This window comes from Equus quagga, chromosome 17 (assembly GCF_021613505.1).
Source record: "Equus quagga isolate Etosha38 chromosome 17, UCLA_HA_Equagga_1.0, whole genome shotgun sequence".
In the NCBI taxonomy this organism is placed as follows: Eukaryota; Metazoa; Chordata; class Mammalia; order Perissodactyla; family Equidae; genus Equus; species Equus quagga.
In genome coordinates, this window is record NC_060283.1 from 34,869,225 (window position 1) to 34,881,983 (window position 12,759).

Consider the following 12,759-nt stretch of genomic DNA (forward strand, 5'->3'; position numbering starts at 1 on the left):
CGGAGGCCCGGGGCCCTCGGTGGGCATCACTGGTGCAGGGTCAGGGAGGGGGGTGGGAGGCCTCATACAGCAGGAGGTGAAGGAGGTGAGGACCCAGAGGAGAGTGGAGAACTTTACTGAATTTTGGCCAGGAGTTCTAGGGCTCTTTGACAAGCAACGTTTAGAACTCTCTTTACTTTATTCAAAGTAGCCAAAAACTGGAAACAACTCAGATGCCCTTCAGTGGGGGAATAGTTAAATAAACTGTGCTACATCCATGCCATGGACTACTACTCAGCAATAAAAAGGAATGAACTGTCAATTCACACAACGGCTGATCTCCGAGAGGTACGCTGAGTGAAAGAAGCCAATCTCAAAAAGTTACGTGCTGTGTGATTCCATTTACATAACATTCTCGAAATGACAAAACTATAGAAATGGAGAGCGGATTCGTGGTTGCCAGGGCTGGGGCAGGGGTGGGGGCAGGCAGCGTGGGTGTAGTTACCAAAGGGCAATAGGAGGCTTCCTTGTGTGGATGGCAAGTTCTGTGTCTTGACCGTGTCAAGGTCGGCATCCTGGGTGAGAGAGTGTGCTAACAAGATGTTATCAGTGGGGAAACTGAGTAAAGGGCACAGTGGGTCTCTCTCTGTTATTTCTACAGGTATGTCAAAATACGTTTCATTAAAGAAAAAAGGTAGCAGCTATAGAAATGCCTTTAAATTAAAATGCTAAATGGCTAAAATGAATTTGATACGATAGTAAACTACTTCCCAAGAAAAAAAGTGTTGTCTTTATTATATACCGATTAGTAAATCCCTCACTGGCTTAGTTGAGAAATTTAAAACTCTATTTAAACCCACTGATAGTGACTAGTGAGTAATTCCCACATATCTGGCGTCGTGTTGACTCCAATATGGAGCTGTTTAGGGCACAGAACGCAGGATGGGAGACTGATATGCATAAAAGTCTTAGTCACAATGTGGACGAGGACATTAGGGGTCACCTGGCCAGGGCCCTCCTGCTTTAGGTCACCTTGTCAAACCCTGCAGGTTTCTGTATCACAGAACCAAGCAGAATTTGGAACACTAACCTTAAAGTTTATAACTTTACTTTTGAGAGGTTAAGAATGTAAAACGGGACACATTCGGGCTGGGGCTACGACAGTCAGCAGAGGCTGTTGTTATCGCTGCAGACATCAAACTTCGGGCACCTCTCACCTTGCACTTAAGTCAGCGGCAGGGCGGATGAGCCACGCCGTGATTGTGCTTTAAAAGCACAGCCCCTGACCATAGACTGATTTATATGGAGCCCACAGAGCGATATCAGAACTTTGCAGACAAACATAACCATTATAAACCTGCGTTTTATAGACTTTGAATATGCACAGTAAAATCTGAGGATCTACCACCATACTCACCACCCAGGAATTAGTCACAGGAAGTATGCTTAATTTTTTAAAACAAAAGAGCAAAAAATAATGAAACAGGATCATTACACAAAATACCACCTAAGAGGAGCGAGAGCGCAGCGGCCTCGTGGGGACGCGCGAGCTGAGGGCGCGGGTGTCGCAGGCAGGACTCAGGGCCGCCGGAGCTCCCCGCCTCCCCACGCCGGCCTGCAGCGCGCCCTGACCGCCCTGTACCTGGGCTCCCTCACAGCGGCATGGAAATACTACTTACCTGCAGGTGAGACTCAGTGGGCCCAGCGCCTCGCACGGTAAACCCTCAGTAAACGTCGGCCTGATCAGGAGAGGAAACGAGCAGCCCCAGGAGCCGGGCCGGGGGGGCTCTCTGTGCGGGCATGATTGACCAAGAGGCCGAGGCCGCGTGTTCGCAGTGACCTTGCCGCACACCAGAAATATGCTTACACGTTGTCAGCACCCACCGCCACGGTGTTATGTCAGCTTCGGGCAGACACGTTCCTCCATCAGAAACTCACAGATCCTCCTCACTGACACACTCCTTCCCCGTCTCCACTCCACGCATATAAACGACCCACAACCACGAACAAGGCCTCGGCCGGCTTCCCTGACACTCAGGGGTCTGCTCCGAGCCTCACAGCACAGCCGCAGCACCTGTCTGTGGCACCCTTGCCACAGGTCAGTTTCTGCAGGTGACACAGAGAGGTGGCAGCGTGTGTGTTTCACGGGGACACACATCCACCCTCCTGTGTCCTCCTGCCTCGCCCTGGCTGCCTGCCTCCCGCCGGCTGCGGACTGTTTACTCAGCTGCTTTCTGGCAGGAAGGCCCCGGCTAAGTGTTCCAGCACTCAGCCGGCCACTTCACACACGTGCTTTAGGAAAAATGATTTTTCAAGATTTTTCAAGTGAATAGTTACTTTTGGGACTTAAAATTATTTGCATTTACCACACACACACTTGTCCCCAGAAATGTGGGCATTTGTGTTTATGGTTATTTTTAAATTTACAATCATTTAGGGCATACGAATAAAAACCATTGACCTGAGAGATTTGCTTTTTTAAATTTCAACTGCAATGCTTCAGAAGAAAGTACTCTTTCTAAAGTACTTAGAAGCCTGACCCTCACATGCTGCCGGAAGCCTTCTCGAAGCAGGGCCTGGGGTCCACGGGAGGGCTGGTGGCATCCGCGCCTGCTCTCCACCCTGCGGCTGCACCTGAGGGTCGCACACGCCTGAGGAGAGCGCTCCCCCATATCAAGCAAACCCAACAAACAAAGGCCGATCCACTGAGGGGAGGGATAATAAATGAGAATGTAAGCATTTGCTCTAAACAACAGACTGTGACGCGACCTCAGACACTGATCTCTATCCAACCTGTCAAAAGCTCCTTTTCCTCACAAACTGAGGAACGCCTGCATCCCAGTCACAAGAGAAAAGCAGAGACCAACACAGCAACTATTCCGAGTGCTCATTCCATCACCACCTTCTGTGACAACCACACCTTCATCGCTCATGTGGGTCCGACCACATCCCCTGCACGCACAGTAAAACAGTCTGTAATCAAATACTTTAACCTTTTTACGTACGTACAGAAAGCACAGACAACGTAAATGTACGGTGGAACAAAACGATAAGGTGACACCTGCAGCCTTTCCCTGGGTCAGGAAAGCAAACCCCGCCAGGGTCCCCGAAGCCCGACGTCACCACAGGCTGCCCTCCGTGGTGATCAAGTCCCAGGTCTGTCTGTACCCAGCTCTGCTGTGTGTTACCTGCCTGCTGGTCTCACTGGTACAGGACAGATGGAATCACGCAGTCCACACCTGTGTGCATGCCTCTTTTGCTCAGCACCATGTTTAAAAATGAAGCATGCAGTTACAAGCACGTGTACTCTGTTCATTTGCATCGCTGAGCGGTATTTCATTATATGAATATGTTATGATCTATTCATCCACTCTACTGCTGATGGACATTTGGGTTCTTTTGGTCTGGAGCTATTACGAACAACACAGCTCTGAATAACCTTATACACATCCCAGCACAAACAAGCACAGGATTCTCCGGGTTATGCAATGACAAGTGGCACCACTGGGTCAAAGGGTACATAGACCTTCAACTTTGTGACATGATGTCAAACAGTTTTCCAAAATGACCGTAGGAATTTACATCAAATATTTTTCATAAACCAATATTTTATTTCTACATGTATAAGAGAGCACGAGCTCCTGTTTGTTCCTGCCATCTGACAGCTGCAGGTAACAACCACTAAACTCCTCCATGGGCAGCAGACAGAAAACGGCCACTGCAACGTGCCGCCAGGAAAACCTCCCAGGGGATAAAATCTGCTCGTTGCAGCAACTGCAGGTAAGAAAGAGACACGAGCAGGAAGCCTTCAGAAAGCTCTCGTGTATGAGAAGCTATGCACGGGAGGTTAACTGCCCAGGCTGGGGCCACACAGATCTGGGGTGACATCCTACCTCTGCGACTTACTGTCCACGTAATCCTGGACAAGATAACTTCTGTGCCTCAGTTTCCTAACCTAGAGAATGGGGATAACACCTATCTCAGAAATACTGTGAATATTAAGCAAAGTGACATATGCGATTCCTTAGTCACAGTAAGTGCTCCATAAATGTTAGCGATTGTTGTAATTATTATTGTCTAAACCAAGAATAACCCATTGGTAAGCTTCTACAGGAGGAGAAATGAATAAGGCACCTTCCAGCACCTGGTACAGAGCAAAATATCATGCAATGTTAGCCGCTTCTGCAAACATTAGTGTCCCTGCAGAGGAACGAGGAACTCTGGGAAGTCGGCACAAAGTGAGAGTCCGGAGGCCTGGCCTGAGACTCAGTGGGTCACTGTGGCTGAAGCAAAAGGTCAACGCACAGAATAGAGAAGACACATCTTTACATTTGCCCTTCTGACTGATCTTAAAATGGAAATATTTAAAAAATCATCCTATCACACAGAGGTGATCAAACCAACATGAACAGAGCAAGCGGGCAACAGGAAACGCAGCTCTCAAAGTCTCAGCTAAAACGACCCCTTCTCTACTCGGCTGAACGTAAGTTAAGAATATGACATCACTGGCCTGAACCCGACCCTTTCAAACATTTTTATGAAAGGCTAGTCCATCTATTTATTCTCCATAAGAATGTCAGAATGCTCTTTGCCAAGTTCCAAAACATCCATTGAGTATTTACTGGAATTGCATTAAATTTATAAATTAACTTGAGGGAAATGATGTCTCTATAATATTGAGTTTCCTATCCAGAAACACAATGTCTCTCTCAACTTTTTCCAGACCTTTTACACTTCCTGGTAAAATCCTGTGGCTTCTCAATACAGTTACTATAAATTTCGTGATAAATGCATGCCTTGCTAAGTTACATTTTTGTTTCCAGTTCTGGAGGGGAACATTACACCCATTGTTTCCAACTATTGCTGACATATAGGGAAAACACTGACTCTCCTATGTTTATTTTGTTCCTGGCCATCTTACAAATGTTTTTCTAACGGTTAACTTTGCAGGGGGATGATTTACTTAGTAGACTGCTGTCATCTCCAAATCGTGATGATCCTGGCTCCTTCCTCCCAGAATTAAACCTCATTCCTTTTTGCACCAGCTAGAACCTCCAGAATATCCAAACGGTTACGTTTCACACCCTTGTTCCTGAACTTGGTGGAGACGCCTGCAGCCGCTCACGGCTGTGCAGGTCGCTGACTGCTCGAGCAGGTACTCTCGTGGTAAGGAAGTATCTTTCTAGTCCTAGTTCACTACAACTTTTTAGTTGTTACAGATGTCGAGTTTTATATGTGCTGTTTATTCTTAAGAGAACACACTTACTAGTGATTTTATTTGATTCAAGAATAATTTCTTGGTTCAATGCAAGATAAGTAAGACACGTTTAAAGGGTGCTCCAACAACTGACTTGAATTTTTTTAACTGAAATTCAATTCCTGGACTCTTTCCTGGCAGCACAAATGAAGAATAAACACTGACGATGAAAGGAAATAAGCAAAAATATATTTATCTAACAGAGAATAGAGTTCTCAACCCTAGAATATATTCTATTTCACTATCAATTATAAAATAAAATATATGCTTTAGAAAAAAATGTAAGATTAGTAATTCCTAACCATAAACTTTTGTTCTTATATTTCTTTATCTTTGTTTAAATCCCTAAAATCTATTCTAGATACAGATTTTTAGGATTCTGTAATTCTTTTAAAATACACTAAGTAGGGTCTGGCCAGAATGGAAAAACTGGAACCAAACTAGGAAACAACCGTAAGAAAGAACAAAATATCAGAAGCAACTGTTCTCAGGCAGCATACGACCGAGAGCCTCAGAGAAGAGACACTCAGGAGTCCAGGCCCGCCTCGCCCCAGCTCTCTGCGTGGGGACAATCTTCACACCGTGGCACAGAGCACGAGGGTGCCACTGAGCCGAGGAGGGGAGAATCCACTGCAGGGCAGCTGACACGCTGGAATCTGCAGGCACTGAGCGCCAGACTCCAGGAGCTTCTGGAGAACACTGCCTTAGACCGTCGCCCGCAGATCAGAGCCTCTGTGGGCGGCCAGGTTTCCAGTGGGAAGTTCCAGCACGTCACTGGAACAAAAACATACGAGTCTGGACGCATGGGAGAGCAGAAGAGGAAGAGTTTGACTTTACCCATGTCTCCCATCCCCTAAGGTGGCACAGCATAGGGCCACGAGAGATCCTGGCCCATGACTTCTCCCACAGGAGAAAGTGAGAGTTTGTGAGTGAGCACCCGGCTTCCCAGCTGAGCGGGATGCTGCCAAAGAGGCCCATCTCTCTCGCGCTCCATTCAGAGGACTGAGTCTTGTGCTGCATGACTGGGGACTGGCTGGGAGAGCAGCACACAGGACTCTCGGAGGGCATCAAAGGGACACTATCTGCGCCGGGGACTCCATCAAGAAATCCACCTACAAGCTGCTGGGGACGCCTCACTCACAGGTACCCCAGCACTCAGCACTCCTCACCCACACACACCCCCAACCTGAGGCTGGGGACGCCTCGCTCACAGGTACCCCAGCACTCAGCACGCCTCACCCACACCCCCCAACCTGAGGCTGGGGACGCCTCGCTCACAGGTACCCGGCGCTCAGCACGCCTCACCCACATCCCCCAACCTGAGGCTGGGGATGTCTCGCTCACGGGTACCCAGTGCTCAGCATGCCTCACCCACACACCCCCAACCTGAGGCTGGGGACGCCTCACTCACAGGTACCCAGCACTCAGCACGCCTCACCCACACCCCCAACCTTGGCTGGCTCTCTGAGCGCACTCCTGACAGCAGCGAGAACGAGCTGTGACAGACGGCTTGTGAGCACGTGAAGAAAGCCAACTCAAATCTGCAGGCCAGGGAGAGACCACAAATTTGAGCTCCGCTCTGGCCTCGGGGAAGCACAAGGGAGGCTGTGAGCACCCGGCCTGGCGTACTGCGGGACAAAGAGAAGGCACGCGAGCTTAGGAACTCTGCCACAAGAGGGAACAAGAAGTGTGGAGCGGGGGTAAGCACAGAAGGCCTGAGAAAGACTCAGAATCCCTAGCAGGGCCGATGGAAGGCGTTTCTCTCCCAAGTCAGTCAGTGAAGACTGGAGCAGATGACCGCCACTTCAAGTGTGAAGACAGCAACACAAAACCTCAAGGAGCATGAAAAAATCAAAGGAACGTGACCCCACCAAGGGACCACAACAGTCTTCCAGGAACCAACCCCAAAGACAGCAGGCTCTGCGATTCACCCAGTGAAAAATTCAAAAGAACTTTTAAGGGAGGTCAATGAGCTATAAGCGAGCACAGAGAAACAATTCAACAAATCAGGAAAATAATACATGAAAAAAATGAGCTTAAATAGGAGACAGAAATCATAAAAAGAACCAAACAGAAATTCTGGAGCTGAAGAAGACAATGAATGAAATGAAAAATGCATCTAGAGAGCACCAACAACAGAATGGATCAAGCAGGGGAAAGAATCTGTGAAATAGAAGACAAGACCTTTGAAATCACCTGTCGGAGGGAAGAAAGAATGAAAAAGAGGGAAGAAAGCCTATGTGACCTAAGGGACAGACAAGTGATATGTGAATTACTGGCGTTCCAGAAGAAGAGACGGAAAAGGGAGCAGAAAGCTTATTTAAAGAAATAATGGCTGGGGCAGCCTGGTGGCATAGTGGTTGGGTTCACATGCTCCGCTTCGGCAGCCCAGGGTGCACAGGTTCAGGTTCTGGGCACAGACCTACACACCGCTCATCAAGCCACACTGTGGCAGCATCCCACATAAAATAGAGGAAGATTGGCACAGATGTTAGCTCAGTGACAATCTTCCTAAAGCAAAAACAGAAAGACTGGCAAGAGATGTTAGCTCAGGGCCAATATTCCTTACCAAAAAAAAAGAAGAAGAAGAAAGAAAGAATGGCTAAAAACTTCCCAAATCTGGGGAGAGATTCGGATATCCAAGTTCATGAAGCTCATAGTTCACCAAACAAACTCAACTTAAGGAGATCTCCAAGACACACGATACTAAAATCGTCAAAAATCAAGGAGAAAGAAAGAATCATAAAAGCAGCAAGAGAAAAGCAGTTTGTCCCTTACAAGGGAATCCACATAAGGCTAAGAGTAGATTTCTCAGCGGAAACCTTCCAGGCCAGGAGACAGCAGGATGATGTACTCGAAGTGCTGAAAGAAAAAAAGTGCCACCCAAGAACCCTCTACCCTGCAAAGCTCTCCTTCAGAGATGGAGGAGAGAGAAAGACTCTCCCAGACAGACAGAAGCCACTGCACCTGCCTTACAAGCAGTGCCGAAAGGAGTTCTGCAGGCTGAAATTAAAGGATGCTAATTAGCAGCATGAAGACAGATGAAAATATACAACACACTGGTAAAGGTAAGTATACAGTCAAATTCAAAATACTCTGATACTATTGTAATATGGTGTGGTGTTAACCGCTTAACTCTAGTATAAAGGTTAAAGGACAAAAGTATTAACAACTTTAGCTACCATAATTTATTAATGAATACACAATATAAAAAGAGGTGAACTGTGACATCAAAAACATACAAAGGGGGAGTAAAAGGGTAGAGTTGTTGTATGCAACTGAAGTTAAGCTGCCACCAGTATAAAACAGACTATTACATCTATACGATGACATGTGTAAGCCTCATGGTAACCACAGACCAAAACCTCTGGTAAATTCACAAAAGATAAAGAGAAGGGAATCCAACCATATCACTATGGAAAAATCATCAATTCACAAAAGAAGACAGAAAGAGAAAAAAGACAGGAACCAGGGGACCTACAAAATAGCCAGATAACAATAAGATGGTTAGTAAGTCCTCACCTATCAATAATTACTCTAAATGTAAATGGATTAAATTCTCCAATCAAAAGACACAGACTTACGGACACCCTGCGGCTGAGTGGTTAAGTTCACACATTTCACTTCAGTGGCCCAGGGTTTCGCCAGTTTGGATCCTGGGCGTGGACCTGGCACCACTGATCAAGCCATGCTGAGGAAGCGTCCCACATAGCAGAACCAGAAGGACCTATGACTAGAATTCTATTTGCTTAACCGGTTTTAATGCTCAGTTTTAATTCAGCTTGTCCATGCCAATGCTGCCCAATAGAAGCCTGTGAGTCACATACATAATTTCACATTTTCTACTAGTTTCATTCAAAAAGTAAAAAAAAAAGGTAAAATTCATTTCAATAAACTTTAATTCAATATATCTAAAACATTGTTTCAACATGTAGTCAACATAAAAATTACTAATGAGATATTTTATATTCTCGTTTTCCCTCTAAGTCTTCGAAATCCATTGTCTGTTTTCACTTACAGTAGTTTCAGCTCAGACCAGCCGCTTGTCAAGTGCTCAGAGGCCGCAGTGAGGGCTGGGGAAACTCAGGCAGGGCAGGATTAGATGGTAACAATGTTGCAGTGGCCATTTCCTAGTTCGGGTGGTCCTGGTGCAGGGATGTGGAATGTCCCCAGTTGTAGGAATTACTCAGTATTCAAGAGTGATGTCGGCAATTTGTTCTCAAACAGTACAAGGGGAAAAACGTCTCTGTATTGTACCTGTGAGTTTTCTCTAAGTGTAAGATTACTGCAGGAATTAACTGCAGCAACATACCCAGGTGTGTGGCCCAGGGCTCGGGGCCTAACGGAAGCTCACCCAACACTGGGCACGTTATGATTCTGCTGCCACCCCCAGGACAGGCAATCGGAGAAGTCTCCTTCCCCAGGATCCGAGTGGCCTCCCCGACCTGAGGTCAGAACACTGAACCAAGAGTGCACTGAAGAGGAGCAGAGCGGGACAGACTCTGAAAGGGGGACAGGAAACAGGCTCCATTTCTACCTTAAATGTCACAATCTGGAATCACTGAAGATCTGAAAGTTCTCAAAAGTGCCCCTCACAATTTTAAATGTTTGACCTGCTAATAAATCTGCTTTTCTTCAAAAATAGCTTTTAGGGGTCGGCCCTGTGGCCGAGTGGTTAAGTTCACATGCTCTGCTTCAGCGGCCTGAGGTTTCACCGGTTCGGATCCCTGGCGCGGACACGGCACCACCCATCAGGCCATGCTGAGGCGGTGTCCCACATGCCACAACTAGGAGGACCCACAACTAGAATATACAACTATGTACTGGGAGGCTTTGGGGAGAAGAAAAAAAAAAGATTGGCAACAGTTGTTAGCTCAGGTGCCAATCTTTAAAAAAACATAGCTTTTAAAGTTGTTTAAAAGTATTTACTTAATTTGCTTTGTTTAGTTGCCACTATTACATTATTTTCTATTATTTTTCACTGCAAATGAACTCTACTTATAGTACAATAAAGCTTTTTTAAGCTATCTGGAAACCTAATCAGTACCCAAAATATTGATAAATGGAAATTAATCCTGAGTTTCAAAACCCAACAAATAAAACTTTTATAATACATGTTGTTTGTAACATGGAGTGTCCGTGTAGGAGTACTAAGACACAGTCCATTTTACAGTCTTGTGCCACACGACGTCTGGTCAACGACGGACCACATACGTGACGGTGGTCCCATATGACCAGTACCCCGTAGCCTCGTGTGCAGCAGGCTACACCATTTAGGTTGCGTAAGCACAGTCTGCGATGTTCGCACAACAAAGAAATCACCTAATGATGCACTTCTCAGAACATATCCCCATTGTTAAGTGACTCATGACTATATTTATAAATAAGTTAATGTCTAAAATAAACACATTTCTACTTGAACATCTTTTTTTCCAATAGAGGAGGTACGTATATACCCTCAACTTGAAAGCTTATGTAGCAAAACCCTGACATGTCACAAGTCCTGGCCTCTGTGACAAGGATTACCAAGGTCTTTATTAGTCACTGAAGGGGTCCTGCCTGGCAGGGAGGGGTCTTCTGCCAGAAGGAAGGGTTTGGAGATTTTGAGCAGAAAACCTTGACAGTGCTCCAGTGTGAAAAACTATACCTGCCCTGCTGCTGCAAGTAGGAAATCAAAGTATTTTAATGCCAAAGTTTCAGTTTTCTTTAAAATACCCCTTACAACCCATAGCCCAGAGAAAAGTAACAAAGGTGTGCCATTGTTTCATCCATCTCAGTCCCTTCTGAGCCCGTTTTACTGAGAATAAATTAAAACCCAAGAAAACCTAATTCGTTTAACCACGTCCCGTTCCTCCGGCAACAGTGCTTCGCTGGAAGCAGACTGACAGGAACAATGAGGAGATGGAGACTACAAAAACAAAATGAAAGTGTTTCCCACTTAAAACAGCACAAATGGGTGTGTTTTAGAAAGGACAAAAATAGCTAAGACTAAGAAAAAAAGTTACCAGGAAATACATTTCTTTGTTTAAAGTGAAGCCACAGAAATAGGGAATTTCAGGATTACAACAGTTCTGGAAACAAGCCGCTGGACCTAAAGCCGAGAGAATTCAACCAGGCGCCTGCTCCACACGTGATGGGCTGTGGGTCCTGCAACGCGTGGGGATCCTGTGAATGTGAGATGCGCCTGCTGTCCTCACGCAGCCTGTGCACCCTCCCGTGTTAGGATCCTGTACTCAGAAGCCAGAGAAGAGCTAGGACCCAGGCCCGGGGTGTGAGACCGCGGCACGGTACTCAGACCACCCCCCCCCCCACCACGACCCTCCATTTCTGCAGCAGGGCCTCCGGGCTGCGGGGAGATTCCGGGAGGTGGTGCCGGGGAAACGTGGCCCAGAGACTAGAGCTGCACGGCCGTCCTGACTGCCGTCGCTGTGGAACCCTGGGCCACCTGGGAAAGCAGGCACAGCTGAGGACCCAGCCCGGCGATGCTGCTCCGTGCAGAGGAGGAGCGAGGCAGACGGGCGCCAGCGCAGAGCCAAGGCAGGCCCAGCCGCCCCGTGGGCTCAGCAGATCATCTGTCAGCCTCCTCTTGTGAGCCCCGATTTCTAATGTTCCTTTTTTTCCTTTCTAACAATTTCATGATGCCTCACCGGGCAGTTTCTAAAGTCCTCACACCTCTTCAAACTAGTGAGAGTGACTCTTCAGTCAGTAGCCGCGCATCGTGCCTCCCGGTTGATGAGCCCACAGCCGCCGGGCAGCAGAGCTCCTGCAGCGTGTGAGGACGGCCCCTTCATTTTCCTACTCGCTGCTCTCCAGACAAACTCCTACACTTCTGTCCCCTGAGCTTCACCCACTTTTTACAGCCAATTTGACTAAATTCAATCTGAATTTGTACTGATTTTTATCCTGTGGCTAATATAACATTGCTCCCTCTTACATTCATTGATGCGTCACAGTGAATATATTTAAACACCAGCGTCTATACTCCGGGTAACTGAATTTACACCTACAGACTCAGGCTGTCAATCAATCAAACTGAAGAGATTTTTTATGAAAAACAAAGAACAAGGTATTGATGGAATGAAGGCCAAAATGACTTATTGAGCCTTAACTAAAATCTAGAGGTGACAGATATAATATGATATGAAGTTTAAATCGACATTTTGAGTAAAAATAAAATCCTTACTCATCACATTATCATTCACTGAGTACAGACGTTACTCAGAAGATGATGACCATTCAGTTTGGAAACGTATGTAAGACTATAGCCAATCACGTTTTAAGAATGCAATTTTCTTAAGTCAAATATTTATTTTCTTCAGGTAAAGTCCTCTGTTACTTTATCTGTATCATGAACTTCATCTATACAGAGAAGTCCTATTTCCTCATAATTACCTTCACAAAGTTCACACACATGTACTGTTTAGCCATTTCCATACCATTTTCATGGTCTATAATATATCAGGGCATATCTCTGTAAATATTTTTAAGTGATACTGTTGGTATCTGATTTTTACATGATAATT

At 46.2% G+C, this 12,759-nt stretch overlaps 1 protein-coding gene across 2 annotated transcripts in view; it reads right to left on the reverse strand.

Moving 5' to 3' along the window:
• Window positions 1-12,759, reverse strand: part of TRAF3IP1 (TRAF3 interacting protein 1) — a 52,572-nt gene that overhangs the window by 3,995 nt on the left and 35,818 nt on the right. The gene's annotated exons all lie outside the window — the stretch shown is intronic.